Here is a 13,550-nt window from a genome sequence, read left to right on the forward strand (position 1 = left end):
CAATATATAATTTGGTGACAATGAAAATTTTAATTTTCCTGAAACTTGTGGCAAAATATAAAATATTCCATGGACTCAAAATGCCTCTCATCAAATAGTTTGGGGTGTCTACTTTCCAAAAATGGCTCATTTGAGGGGGGTTGAACTGTCCTGGCATTTTATGCCCAACATTAGAAGCTTATGCCACACATCACCCACTCTTCTAACAACTGGAACCACCACGTCCTGACACTTTTTGTTTACATGAAAATATTTTTTTTTGCTAGAAAATTACTTTGAACCCCCAACATCATATATTTTTTTTAAATCAGAGGCCTTACAGATTAAAATGGTGGATGTTGCAAATTGCAGTGGCGACAAACTATATACATTTTAAAAGCCTTTACAGATTACCACTTTAGATTTTACAGAGGAGCTCTACTTCTAGAATTACTGCCCTTGATCTGAAGTTCATGGTGATTCCTCACATGCATGGTGCAATTGCTGTTTACATACGACACAAGACCGATGCTTGCGTTGATCTTTGCACGCGTGCACGGGGGGACACCGGACGTGCCCTCCCACTGCTTGTAAAAGCAGTCTAGCGGCTAATTAGCCACTTGGATTGCATTTACATGAAAGCCGACTGCCGGCTGAAAAGAACAATACCAAGATGATAACTAAACCTGCAGGCATCATTCTGGTATAGCAACTCAATGTCCAGCAACATACCAGTACGTCGCTGGTCCTTGTTGGGCATATATTGTAAAGGTTCTTTTTTTTCATGCTGCCTGTGGGTTAAATGAAAAAAGAGAACTTAACAGATTTCTCCATTCACATTGATCGATCGGTGGTATGCCCACCATTAGAATACCGCCCTGCATCAACCCACTTCTAATGATGGGCATACATGCACCATTTCCTCCATTCACATTGATCAATGTGATTAAGAAATCTCTGCCAAGAAAAGTAAATAAAAATATATGCCGAAGCATAGAGGCAATCCATCTCTAATGTCCACCCCTGTCTCCATGCATCGGCATATATGATCTTTTTTTTTTTTTTCCATAAAGATTTTATTGTATATAAAATATATAACACATACAGAAATCGTACATAGCAACTTGCACAATCATCTCGTGGCATAAAGAGAAAACAATATTGAATACATACATTTTCCAACAAAATGCTAAAAGGAGGTTGATCTGGAGAAGGATTTTTAGTAATGTTGGGGGTAAAAACATGAAACCTCTTAATAGGGTGTTGTTATCCAGTACAGGACTCTCTCCACTCACATCATCTCTTGGTGAGTACAAGGGGGAGAGTCGGGCACCGTGCCAGTCCCGGGTAAGGGTTTAGGGAGTGTCGTGACCCCACCGGGCACAAATGTTGAGTGTCTCGAGGTTTCAAGAATGACGAGAGGGTGCCTTCATCTTAGGGCCTACTATGCGTAGGACAACTGTGTAAGAGTTGCTAATCAAGGGAAGGGAAGATAGAATAGTCAAAAAGAGGGAGGAGAGGAGGGAAGGGGAAGAGAAAGGGTAGAAGGGGTAGGGGGGAAGGGGGAAGAAAAAAGTGAGGTGTGTAAGAAAGAAAGAAAAAAGGGAATAGGAAGAGTGATGTTTGGAGGTGAGATAAGAGAAACTAGTAGGGGACGACTCCAGGGAGTGACCGAATCCGCCCCTCCAGAATCTACAGGGAAGGCACCAACAGGAGTGCCCTCCTGATTATACGCGATTATGTTTGTGTGGACACTCTTGGCAGATATTGACGATATCCTTCGGTGGTCGTGAAGTGTATCCAACAAGACCATGTAGTCGTGAACTTCTGCGTCCTATCCTGAGAAACATGAATAAGCTCTTCCATGTCTTTCGTTTTGGAGATTCTTGCAAACCATTCACTGATTGATGGTGCAGATGTCGATTGCCAGTGTTTTGGGACACATAGTCTGGCAGCATTCACCAGATGCATCGCTAGGGATTTAAAGTAGTTACGCTTGGATAATGAAGTGTGGTGCAGAAGATATTGGGCTGGGGTAAAATCTAGAGTAAATGTGGTGATTTGTGCTATTAAATTATGAACCTCCTTCCAAAAAGGTTGGATAATTGCGCAATCCCACCATATATGTAGCATAGTGCCCACTTCCGCTCCGCATCGCCAACAGATGTTGGGGATAGAGGATTTAAATTTGTGGAGTCTTGAGGGGGTTCTATACCATCTGGTAGCTATCTTATACCCATTCTCTTGTGTAGTGACATTCAATGAGCCCTTATGTATGTACTCATGGACCGTATTCCATTCCTCGCTAGTTAAAGGTGTCGGAAGATCCCTGTTCCATGAGTTCTGAGAAGGTGAAGTAGTAGGTGTTAAGGGGTCATTAAGTAGTGAATACAGGAGAGAGATGAGATGTCTTTGTGGAGTTTTACGGTGACACATGGTTTCAAACTGAGTGAGCTGTTTAAGCACTTGAGTTTGATTGATGTGAGATTCCAGGAAATGTCTGATTTGCCTGTAAGTCCAAAAGGAAAATGTTGAAGTTTTGGATAATTCTATGAGTTTTTCAAGAGGTATGATTTTCCCATCTTGGTAAAAGTGCATGGCTAGAACGTCATCATATGGCCATTCTTTCTGTAGGAAATTATTATGGGAGCCTGGAAGGAAGGCAGGGTTTCCTCTTAATGTGGTTAAGGGGCCCGGGATTGAGGCCAAGTTCCCCTTTAGTGAGACCTTTCTAAATGCAAGTAGGGACGGATAGATTAGTGGATGAGTCGTTATCGGTTGCGGCCAGTGTTTAGGGGAAAGCCATGGGAGTAAATGTATAGGAAGATGTGATATGGCGTTTTCCAGGGGAATCCAGGATTTCTTGAGGGCGTGGATATTCCAATCCGCTACCCTCGTGAGATGGCTTGCGCTATAGTATTTGCCCAGATCTGGAAGTCCAATTCCACCCCTGGATTTAGATAAGGTGAGTCTAGAGTACTTAATGCGAGGGGGAGAGTCTCTCCATAAAAATGTTGAGCAGATTTTTTGGTATGTTGTAAAGAAGCTAGGTGGCAGGGCTATTGGTATTGTTTGTATGAGATATAGCAGGCGTGGCAGGATAAGCATCTTAATCAGGGCTGCTCTTCCGAACCAAGAAACATTTAACATCTTCCATTCTTTGAGGAGATTTTGGACTTTAAGTAGAGCTCCCTGGAAATTCAATACGTATAGGTTTGATAAGAGGGGTGGGATTTGTATTCCTAAGTAAGTAAGGGCGTTTTTTGCCATTGAAACGGGAAAGAATCTTGACAACTTGTCACTTCTTGAAGGGGGAGCGAAATGTTCAGGGCCTGTGATTTTGTGTGATTGATTTTTAAATTGGAAATTTTGCTAAAGAGATCAATTTCATGTAATAGATTTGGGAGTGAAACCCGGGGTGCTTGTAGTGACAGCAGGATATCGTCGGCGAATGCCGCTACCTTGTATTCTCTCCCTTTCACTGTGATGCCACGGATATCAGGGTTGTTTCTTAGTTTGTTGAGGAAGGGCTCTAAGGTGAGGATATAGAGAAGTGGTGATAAAGGGCAGCCCTGGCGTGTGCCATTCTTGACCGAGAAGGCGTCTGACAGGAGGCCGTTGACTCTAACTGCAGCGGTGGGACCAGAATATAGTGCCATAATAGAGGAAAGCATGCGATTTCCGATCCCGATCGCCGAAAGAGCTTCGTGCATATAGTCCCAGGCCACCCTGTCAAACGCCTTCTCGGCGTCTAGGCAGAGGAGAAAACCTTGGGTTTTAGTAGCCGAAATCCAGTGATGTAGGTTTAACGTGCGGATTACGTTGTCTCGGGCTTCCCTGCCCGGGACAAACCCTACCTGGTCTAGGGACACGAGGTTTGGTATTAAGGGGAGTAGTCTATTTGCGAGGATTTTTGCATATATTTTGATGTCTACATTTATTAGGGATATTGGCCTGTAGTTCGCGACTGATGAAGGGTCTTTGCCCTCTTTTGGTATGACCGAGATGTGGGCTATTAGCATTTTGGAAGGATCGAATTGGGCATCAGCCAGGGCGTTGAATGTGGATAAGAGTGTAGGGGAAAGGATATCTAAAAATGTTTTATAATATTGGAGAGTGTAGCCGTCAGGGCCAGGGCTTTTGCCTAGTTTCATTTGTTTTATTGCCACCTCAATTTCAGTTAGGGATATGGGTTTATCGAGTTCTAGTTTAAGTTGGGACGATATAGGCTTGGGACTATTTTTGGAGAGGAAAGATTTAATGAGGTCAGAGCGGGTTTTCTGTGTGTTTTGAGATCTTTGGTCAGGGTTTAAGTTATATAATTTTGAGTAAAAGATCTCAAATTCTTTAGCTATTTCCTCATTCTTGACCAGGAGATCTCCCTTAGGATTGCGTAATTGATGTATTCTGGTGGTGGTTTTAGCAGATTGAACTGAGCGAGCAAGTAGGCGTCCACATTTGTTCCCCTGCTCGTAGAAGATCTTCTGGGAGAGGATATAGCGCCTACTAGAACGTTTGTCTAATTCTGTTTTAAGAAGAGCACGGGTATGAGATAGTTCTTGTAAGGTGGCGATTGCCTGTGTTTGTTTGTGTGTTCTTTCTAGGGATTTAATTGTGTCGATGAGTGAATTAATAAGTTCTTGGTTCCGTTTTTTGGTTTTAGCCGCTAAAGCAATCAGATCCCCCCGGACCACACACTTATGAGCCTCCCAAAGGGAGATAGGAGAGATTTCAGGTGACGAATTCTCAGCAAAGTAGTTGAGGATGCATGTACGCATGTGGTCTAGGGAGGCCGGATCCCCCAGCAGCGAGGGGTTAAATCGCCATACTTTAGTTCGAGGTTGAGTTTCAGGGAAGGATAGTGTAACCGTAATGGGGTGATGGTCTGATAAAAACATGGGTTCTATCGTTGACTGTTTTAGAGATGAGAGATCTGACTGAGAAAGGAAAAAATAATCTATTCTAGAATACTTTTGGTGTGGGGCCGAGAAAAATGTGTAATCTTTTACTGTGGGTGATAATGTACGCCATGTGTCGTGGAGGGTCAGGTTTTGTAGTTGGGTTTTAATCTGGCGTAAAGCCATGTATGTTAGGGTAGAAGAGCCTGATGATGAGTCTAATAGTGGATTTAGGGGGACGTTAAAGTCTCCACCAAGGAGAACCAAACCCTCCTGAAAGGTTGCCAGCTGGCAGCAGATGTCTCGAAAAAAGGAGACTTGGTGATCATTGGGACAGTAAACGTTCGCCAAAGTTATTGGTTTGTTTGCGTATTTCCCTTTGAGGAAGACATATCTACCAGCTGGGTCAATCAGTGAGTCTGAGAGAAAAAAGTTTGCATGTTTGGAGATTAATATTGATACACCTTTCGTTTTGGCATCTGGGTTCGTAGCATGGTGGGCTATACGGTATATGTGGTTCGAAAGTTTGGGTATTGAGTCGGAGCGGAAGTGGGTCTCCTGCAAAAAAATAAAATGAGCTTTGTGTTTGGAAAGAGATGTCAAGACTTGGGAGCGTTTCTCAGGAAGGTTGAGACCTTTCACGTTGAGGGATATACATTTTAGTGTTAAGGAAAGATTGGTTAATGGTTTCGATTGCATGGTTATGCACTGTTAACGTCCGGGAGTCAGACCCCACCCAGGTGTAATTCGGTGGGTGCCGGTGTACAGTATGTGAGGGCTGTTAAGTAAGGGGCTGAGCGGGGTCAGCCACCCCCCGGAGCCTAGGAGCGGGGCAAGAGAGGGGGGATATTGGCTAAGGAAGAGAGAGGAGAAAGGAGAAGAAAGAAAAGAGGAGGAGGGGAGGGGATAGAAGAGGAGAAAAGCAGCAAGAGTGAGTATTGAGTAAAGGAGAGTAGGGAGAGAGGAAATGGGAATGGAGGATGGTGAGGTGAGGAGGAAAGTGAAGAAGGGGTAGGTAGTGTAGGGTAGGATAAGGGAGAGGAGAGGGATCGGGCAAAGAAAATATACCAGAGACGAGGTTAGAGAATCTACCTCGCCTAGGGGAGGAAAAAGGGTTCTGGAGTGTCAGCTAGTGTCCTTAGGGACTTGCTGTGTGGGGGGGTGAGAGAAGACGGGGAACCTAGATCGGGTGTGAACCGGGGTACAGGTCCGCTTCACAGCTTAGGTGGAGAGATATTAGCTGCAGATATATGATTTTGTGTTTTTGTGGTTTTGAGGGGAGCCCACTCAGCATTATGATTTACTATAGGGCCACAGGTCACACAGTCAAAGGATCCGTGTAGAAGATCACAAAACATTTGTCAGGAGAACATAAACGTAATACATCTTAGTAAAAATAACCTATAAGCTGCGAACCTTATCGTTTCAACCATGTATTGTGCGTATCAAACAAGGGGAAGAAATAAAAAATTATAACAGCTTGATTCCCTTAACACAAATACAAGAATTTTAACAGGAATAAGGGTAATCGACATCCAATGCACACTGTAAGAAAGATAACAAACTCAAGCTTAAGCTTTTCCTAATAAACGAGAGGTTAAGCATTATTCCTAGAGGCGGAAGGTAAGGTGGCAGATCTCATGGGGGGGGGCAAAGGAGAAGGGCAAGGAGGGGGAGGATTGGATGGGTAGGGTGGGTCGGGAGCAGGGGTGAGGGAGGGAGAGAAGGAGGTAAGGGGGGATGGTATGGGAGAAGGGTGGTGAGAGGGGGGAGATAATTGTTGTTATCGTTTGGGCTAAAGGGACTAACCATGCGATCCTGAAGTTGTGAGGTTATGGCATTTTCCATAGCCCTATCAGAGGAGCCAGTAACCTGATAAAGCGCATTGTATGTGATCTAGCTTCTATGATAGGTGGTTTGCTCACTGAAGGCCAAAGACATCTGGGATAATAGAAGCTTTCCCATCCACCTCAGGTGTAGATTGTGTGGGAGATAATTAGAGCTAAGTTAAGGAAGTAGAACTCTTCAGGGGGGTACCTCAGATCGGGTAAGGACAGTTTTCCTGATGGCTAGGGTAGCTATGAGTTTACCTTTGCTATATGTATAAGATCATTTACCATAAAGATATCGCTTATTATGCATTTTTACAGACTGGTAATGACATACATGCCTCATCTACGTTTATATACAAAGAGGAAATGCATGGCCTTGTCTTACAGTGGGAGAAGGAAAGCAGATCATAATTTGTTTTTTGGAAAATATAAGTAAGGTAATTTTGGTATGTGGATAACAATGAAAAAAAAATCTGTAAAATCTGCTGATCCTCATCCCCCGGCAAGGATATTTAAGGCTTAGGAAGAAATAGTACCATAACTAAATATAAGTGAGGCAGGACTAAACACATTCAGAAAAAAAAAGGGAAGAAAAAAAAAAAAAAAAAAAAAAAAAAAAGGGGGGGGGGGGGGGGGGAGGGGGAGGGGAAAGCTGTAAAGTTCTGTTCCTTCAACTCCTGCGTGTTTATATGTGGAAATTTGGCCAGTTAGTGGGACATGAAGAGGTTCCTGTGAGTAATAAGATGGAAAAAACTAGATAGGGGTTAGTCGGATGTGGATGAGAGATGCCAAGGGATATCAGGTGACTGCGTTCCTGCTGCAAGATTTAGAGTACAGAGTACGATGAGGGGGTAGTGTGCATCGGGGGTTAAATCGAAAACTCACTGCTGTTGCAATGTGGCAGAGTGGTTGACTTCAGTCTTCCTGATGATTGCGTCCCGGGGGAGACATCGGAGCACGAGGAGGACTTCGCTGATAGAGGTCTCGACGGGATGAGTGTGGTTTCGGTGATGCCGATCCTGCTTTACGCCTGCGCGATCTCTGGCGTGGTGCCTTCGGAGATGGGTTGAGAGTAACCGGCTGCCATGGTTCCGAGGGGAAGAAGAGGTCATACCATTCCGGAAGTTCGATCCGTGGAAGGTCAAGCTGATCGCAGAAATTCTTCAAGTCGTCTGGTGTGCGGAGGATGGCAGTGCGACCTCTGGTGGACGCAGATAGAGCGAAGGGGAATTTCCAGCGATACTGGATGTTCCTAGTGCGTAGTGCCTCTAATAAAGGTCTTAGGGCTCTTCTATTTTGTAGCGTGATCTGCGACAAGTCCTGGAAAAGCTTTACTTCAGACCCATTAAAGATTACTCGGCCTCTTTCCCTAGCTTTCCGTAGGATTTCCTCCTTGAGGGGAAAGTTCACCAGACAACAAACAATGTCTCTGGGTGGTTCATTCTCCCTGGGCTGGGGGCGTAGAGCGCGGTGTGCTCTTTCCATGTCAATGGGTGAATCTGCAGGTCTTCCTATTAAATCATTAAATAGTGCACAGAGGGTTTGCTGTACTGAATTTGGATCAATGCTTTCGGGTATACCCCTTACCCTTACATTATGCCGGCGACCGCGGTTATCAAGGTCTTCCACATGTCTATGGAGGTCAAACATTTGGGAGAGTTGTGAGTCATAGGCAGATTGGACCTGGCGGATGGCTGCTGCATGAGTCAGGGTTGTTTGTTCTACCGTTTCAATACGGTGTGCAATCGCCTGCATGTCTGATTTTAGGTCGGCAATAGCTGCTGTCACCGTGCTTTTAATGTCCGATGCTACTTTTTCCAGGTCGAATAGGTTTAGCATGTGTGTTCGTCCGGAGTCGGTTGTGGGAGTGAGAGTACCCATGGTCTGCATGTCGGGCCGTTCAGTAGGAGAGGCCGGTGTTTGGGCCTGTGAGGCCACGTGTGCGGACGGTCTTTGGGTGCGGAATATGTCAGGAATATTCCTACTGAGTTGCGTACCTGGGTCCAATGTGGTACGGGACGTTGAGGAACTCCGGGTGGATCTGCTCATGCTGAAATCAAGGTGTGGGCTCCCCGTTTAGCTAAGATCTGTCCCCGGATCACAGGAGCTCTTGGCTTATGCTGCCATCACGGTCTCCGTCCAGGCCACGCCCCCATATGATCTTTTTTTAACTGTAGTGGTGAAATCACCTCCTATAGCGCTGGAGTCATTGATTTACATATCGTGAGAGCAAACCCTGTTGCTGTTAGAATAAATAAACCCGTGCCGCAGCTGAATGGCGTACCTGAAAAGCAAATAATGGTTAACAATAAGGCCCCTTTCACACTGGGGTGGTTTGCAGGCGTTATTGCGCTAAAAATACCGCCTGCAAACCGCCCCTAAACTGCCTCCGCTGTTTGTTCAGTGTGAAAGCCCGAGGGCTTTCACACTGAAGCGGTGCGCTGGCAGGACGGTAAAAAAAGTCCTGCGAGCCGCATCTTTGGAGCGGTGAAGGAGCGGTGTGTTCACCGCTCCTAAACCGCTCCTTCCCATTGAAATCAATGGGACAGCGCGGCTATACTGCAGTAATACCGCGGCTATAGCCGCGCTGTACGAGCGGGTTTAACCCTTTTTCGGCCACCAGCGGGGGTTAAAACCGCACCGCTAGCGGCCGAATACAGCCGCAAAAACAACGGTAAAACAGCGCTAAAAATAGCGCTGTTTTACCGCCGACGCCCCCACCGCCCCTCCGACACACGGTCGGACTTTTCGACGGACTTTTGGCGGACTTGCGGCAGACTTTCTAACGAACGGACTTGCCTACATACGATCACACAAAAGTCCGACGGATTCGTACGTGATGACGTACACCAGACTAAAATAAGGAAGTTGATAGCCAGTAGCCAATAGCTGCCCTAGCGTGGGTTTTTGTTCGTCCGACTAGCATACAGACGAGCGGATTTCTGGGTCCAGCGGAGTTACGACGTAAAGATTTGAAGCATGTTTCAAATCTAAAGTCCGTCAGATTTGCGGCTGGAAAAGTCAGCTGAAAGTTCGGGGAAGCCCACACACGATTGGATTGTCAGCCGGCTTTGGTCCGTCGGCGTCCGTCGGACTTTTGTAGATGAAAAGTCCGACCGTGTGTACGCGGCATTACAGTCCAATCAGCTGATTAATTTTGTGCTGGAGGTTGGATTACTGGCAAAGTGCATTCCTGAGAACTGTGTGAGAAGGGTGTTGTATTGTATTTGAGCAGAGGAGAAGAGATATTGTCATTGTGTGTGTTAATAGATTCAATAAACATGCAACTTTCCAAACTACGAATCATTATCACGAATCAATATACATACATAAATATCGAATTTCAACGAATACGAAAGAAATTATAGTGGATATAATGAATGTATTCGACATGATTCGAGATTCAGTATAACGAATATCGACACTCTACATAAATAACGAATTATCTGAAAACGAATTAACGTATTATAACGAATATAACAGAACTAAATTATGTATTTTACGAATGACAACGAACTGAAACTAAAGGAAATTTTCCGTTGTGCACAAGTCTAAAACTCAGTAACAATAAAACATTACAGTTAAGCATAAAATAAAGTAAAACAGAGAGGAACAATAGAGAGAAGAATATCAAAAGGTCAACTATTTTTGGCTTATTTATTTATTTAATGTTTTTTTTTTAAATACACTTTTATTGTAACTATAAACGTTCCAGCTTAGGGTCTCTCAAAATGCAGTGACCATCTTATCTTTCGTGACCCTTTGAAAGTGTGCCCTTGCACTGCGCCGTGCTGTTCCCTATTCAAATAATCCACTAATGTATGGTAGCGATGGAAACAGTCGCCAATGCAGAGACCAGGTTGGTCAGCATAGGTGGGACAATAAAAGCGGGTGTCAGGCCTATATCCGCATTTTCTACAGACACAACATCTTTTTTGGGGTGATCTTTGGGTAGAGGTACCACGGAGAACATCTGGAAAATGCCTGTTATGCAGACGGCTTACTGTATTTGCATTGGGAAGTTGGGCAACAGCATCGTCTGCCAATAGAAGGGCTGTGATGATCTCTTCCTGGAAATTTAGGAATATCTGCATGAATAGAGGACAGAAAGAAAACATTCCATGTATCCCTCCACTTCACTGCAAGAAATTTATTGCACCTCAAGCAGGCTCTCTCCCCTGTCTAAGTCAGGAATCTACAAGATATTGTGGGAAGCCCCAGCGATTTCGATCGCACAGTGCCACATGCGCCATTTCCAAAATAAAAAAGGGTGACTAAAAGGTGGCACGCTTGTGTAGTAATTGTCCACGTACAAGTGATACCCCTTTCCGAATAAGGGTGACACCAAGTCCCAAATAATCTTACCGCTGCTCCCTATGTAGTCTGGGTAGTTGGGGGGCTCCACAGTCTTTTCCCTCATAAACCTGTGGCCCTGTCACCGAGCTTATACATCTTGACCCCATATCTGGCACGCTTGCTGGAGAAACAGTTTGAAAGCAAGGCAGCCAGAAAACTTTATCTGGGATTCATCAAAACAGACAACTTGGGGGGCGTGGCCGCGGCATGCACGTGTGAGGACGTGTGGAGAGTGAGCTCTGTCCAGCACACAGACTAAACCGCACCTGCAGCGACTTTCCAGGGAGGAAAAAGGTCCCAGACGATGCCATCCAGAAGGTGGACATCTCCGCAGCCTCAGTGGAACCACTGGAACCGATCAGGTTCCCTAGATCTATATTTTTCAGAGCCTCGCCGCAATGCCCCGGGGGTATGCAAGATGGCGCCGACCGGTAAACATCAGACCGCTCGCGCCGCCTCTCCTATCCCCTCTCCAAAGCCACCTTCTCCCTCTCTCCCTATGCCTGCCTCTCCTGCCAGCTCTGCTAGCTCTGTCCCCCCTGCAGCTCTGGGGGACGCATTAGGGGACTTAGCCCTACCTACAAAGGCAGACCTGGAACTGTTTGTTAACAGGGTGGAGAAGGCTTGTAGGCAGGATATTGAGGCCTTGCAGGCAGACACAGCCCACATTGGAGGTAGAGTTGAGGATCTAGAAGCTTAATGGGAAGTTGTTACTCCTGCTCTACAAACCCTCCATGAACGCTGTAAGACACAGGAACACAGGATTAACTCCTTAATTGACCAAATCGATGACTCTGAAAAATAGGCATGCCTGAAGCGACTGGCCCGAGAGACATAGTTCCATCCCTACAGGGTCTTTTTAAACAGATCCTAGGCCATGCTGCACCTGATTACATTGAGATTGACAGGGCTCACAGGGCCCTTCGTCCGCCCTCAGAGGATCCAGATAAACTGCGAGACATTATTTGCAAATTACACAAGTATTCCCTGAAGGAAAGCATAATGCTTCACGTCAGAGGTGTCTGCCACGTGGATTTTGATGGAGCGAAAATATCCTTATTCCCAGATCTATCTAGGCGCACCCTGATGCAACGCTGGGCACTTAAGCCGGTATTAGAGGCCCTACAAGATGCAAAGCTGATTTACAGATGGGGATTTCCGTTTCAACTGTCGGTAACTAAAGGGGGCAGACAAGTTGTCCTACGCTCAAGAGAAGAATTGCCACAGTTCCTGCAACAGTTAGACCTACCTACTATTGATATCCCAGATTGGAGATCTGCTCCGGAGATCCCACTCCCTGCGCGCCCTCAACCCTGGCGTACTTCTGGCCGCAGAGGCCGGAATAGACACAGATCTGGAGGAGAAGAGCCTCACAGGGATGAACCACATTCACCCCTGCATACTTCTCTCCCGCGGAGATCCTAACAGATTCTTATGACTCTCTAACCTTTGCTTTTGTTTACAGGTTGCTTTTTCCTCCCTGTTTAGCACTTTATACAATATAGCGATTTTTACTGTAGTCGCTGCGGTTACAGCGCACCGGGCTGGCTCGGTTTAGCCGATTCCAAGCCCTTCTTGTTAGCTGTGAGTGCCAGCTTTAGGCGGACTCGCACTTGGTGGCCCACTCCTCGGACTACATTCCCCTATTTGGGAGCCCTCGCTGCTCGCTGACCTTCATCCTTTTTTTGGTCGATTGACCGGATGGAGGCCCTCGACAGGCGGCAGTTGGTTTGTCGGAGGGACCCTTAGGCTCTCCTCCTTGTTAGTTGTTTTAAATATATTGTTGTATTTTTGTGTTCTGCGTTTTTATGCTTTTCTTTTGTTTTATCAGCACTCATGGAACCATGATTCACATACCTACAAATATGCTGTTCCTCCTGTCCGGGTTTGGGGACCCCTCCTTGACATCAACTCCCAATGGCGTCTCTGAAAGTGGTATCGTACAATGTCTGAGGGTTGTGTTCGCCCAATAAGCGCAGTAAGTTGTGGCTCGAGACTAAACGCATGAGGGCACAAATATTACTATTGCAGGAGACACACTTTCGCACTGACTCGGTCCCCCGCCTTCCTACCCACCTGTACTCCCAATGGTTCCTCAGTAATTCCCCTTGAGCTAAATCGAGTGGAGTGGCAATAGCTATACATAAGCAGTGTCCATTCATTCTGGAGGACCAACTGATTGACCCAAATAGCAGATATGTCTTTGTTAAGGAACCAAAAAAACACAGATTTTGCCTGGATCAACTGATTAATTAATCAATAATTGGCCGTTTTAGCAGATGAGTATAAATCAATCATGCAGACATAAGTCTGGATGCAGTTCAAGTTGCCCTAATTGCATATAGGGAAAACAAAGAGAAAGGTTCTCTTAAGAGGGTCAACACTACTGTAAATACAAACCAGCTTTATTAATTACAGTGTTCGGGGGCCTTCTCACTGCATCGGCGTCCTCACCTGCTGGGCTTATAGATGAAATGACTAGGAC

The 13,550-nt window shown here is 45.6% G+C and overlaps 1 protein-coding gene across 1 annotated transcript in view; it reads right to left on the minus strand.

Moving 5' to 3' along the window:
* The window catches only part of LOC141133844 (NACHT, LRR and PYD domains-containing protein 3-like), a 133,767-nt gene that overhangs the window by 34,287 nt on the left and 85,930 nt on the right, over positions 1-13,550 (minus strand). The gene's annotated exons all lie outside the window — the stretch shown is intronic.

Source organism: Aquarana catesbeiana, linkage group LG03 (genome assembly GCF_042186555.1).
Source record: "Aquarana catesbeiana isolate 2022-GZ linkage group LG03, ASM4218655v1, whole genome shotgun sequence".
Lineage (NCBI taxonomy): Eukaryota > Metazoa > Chordata > Amphibia > Anura > Ranidae > Aquarana > Aquarana catesbeiana.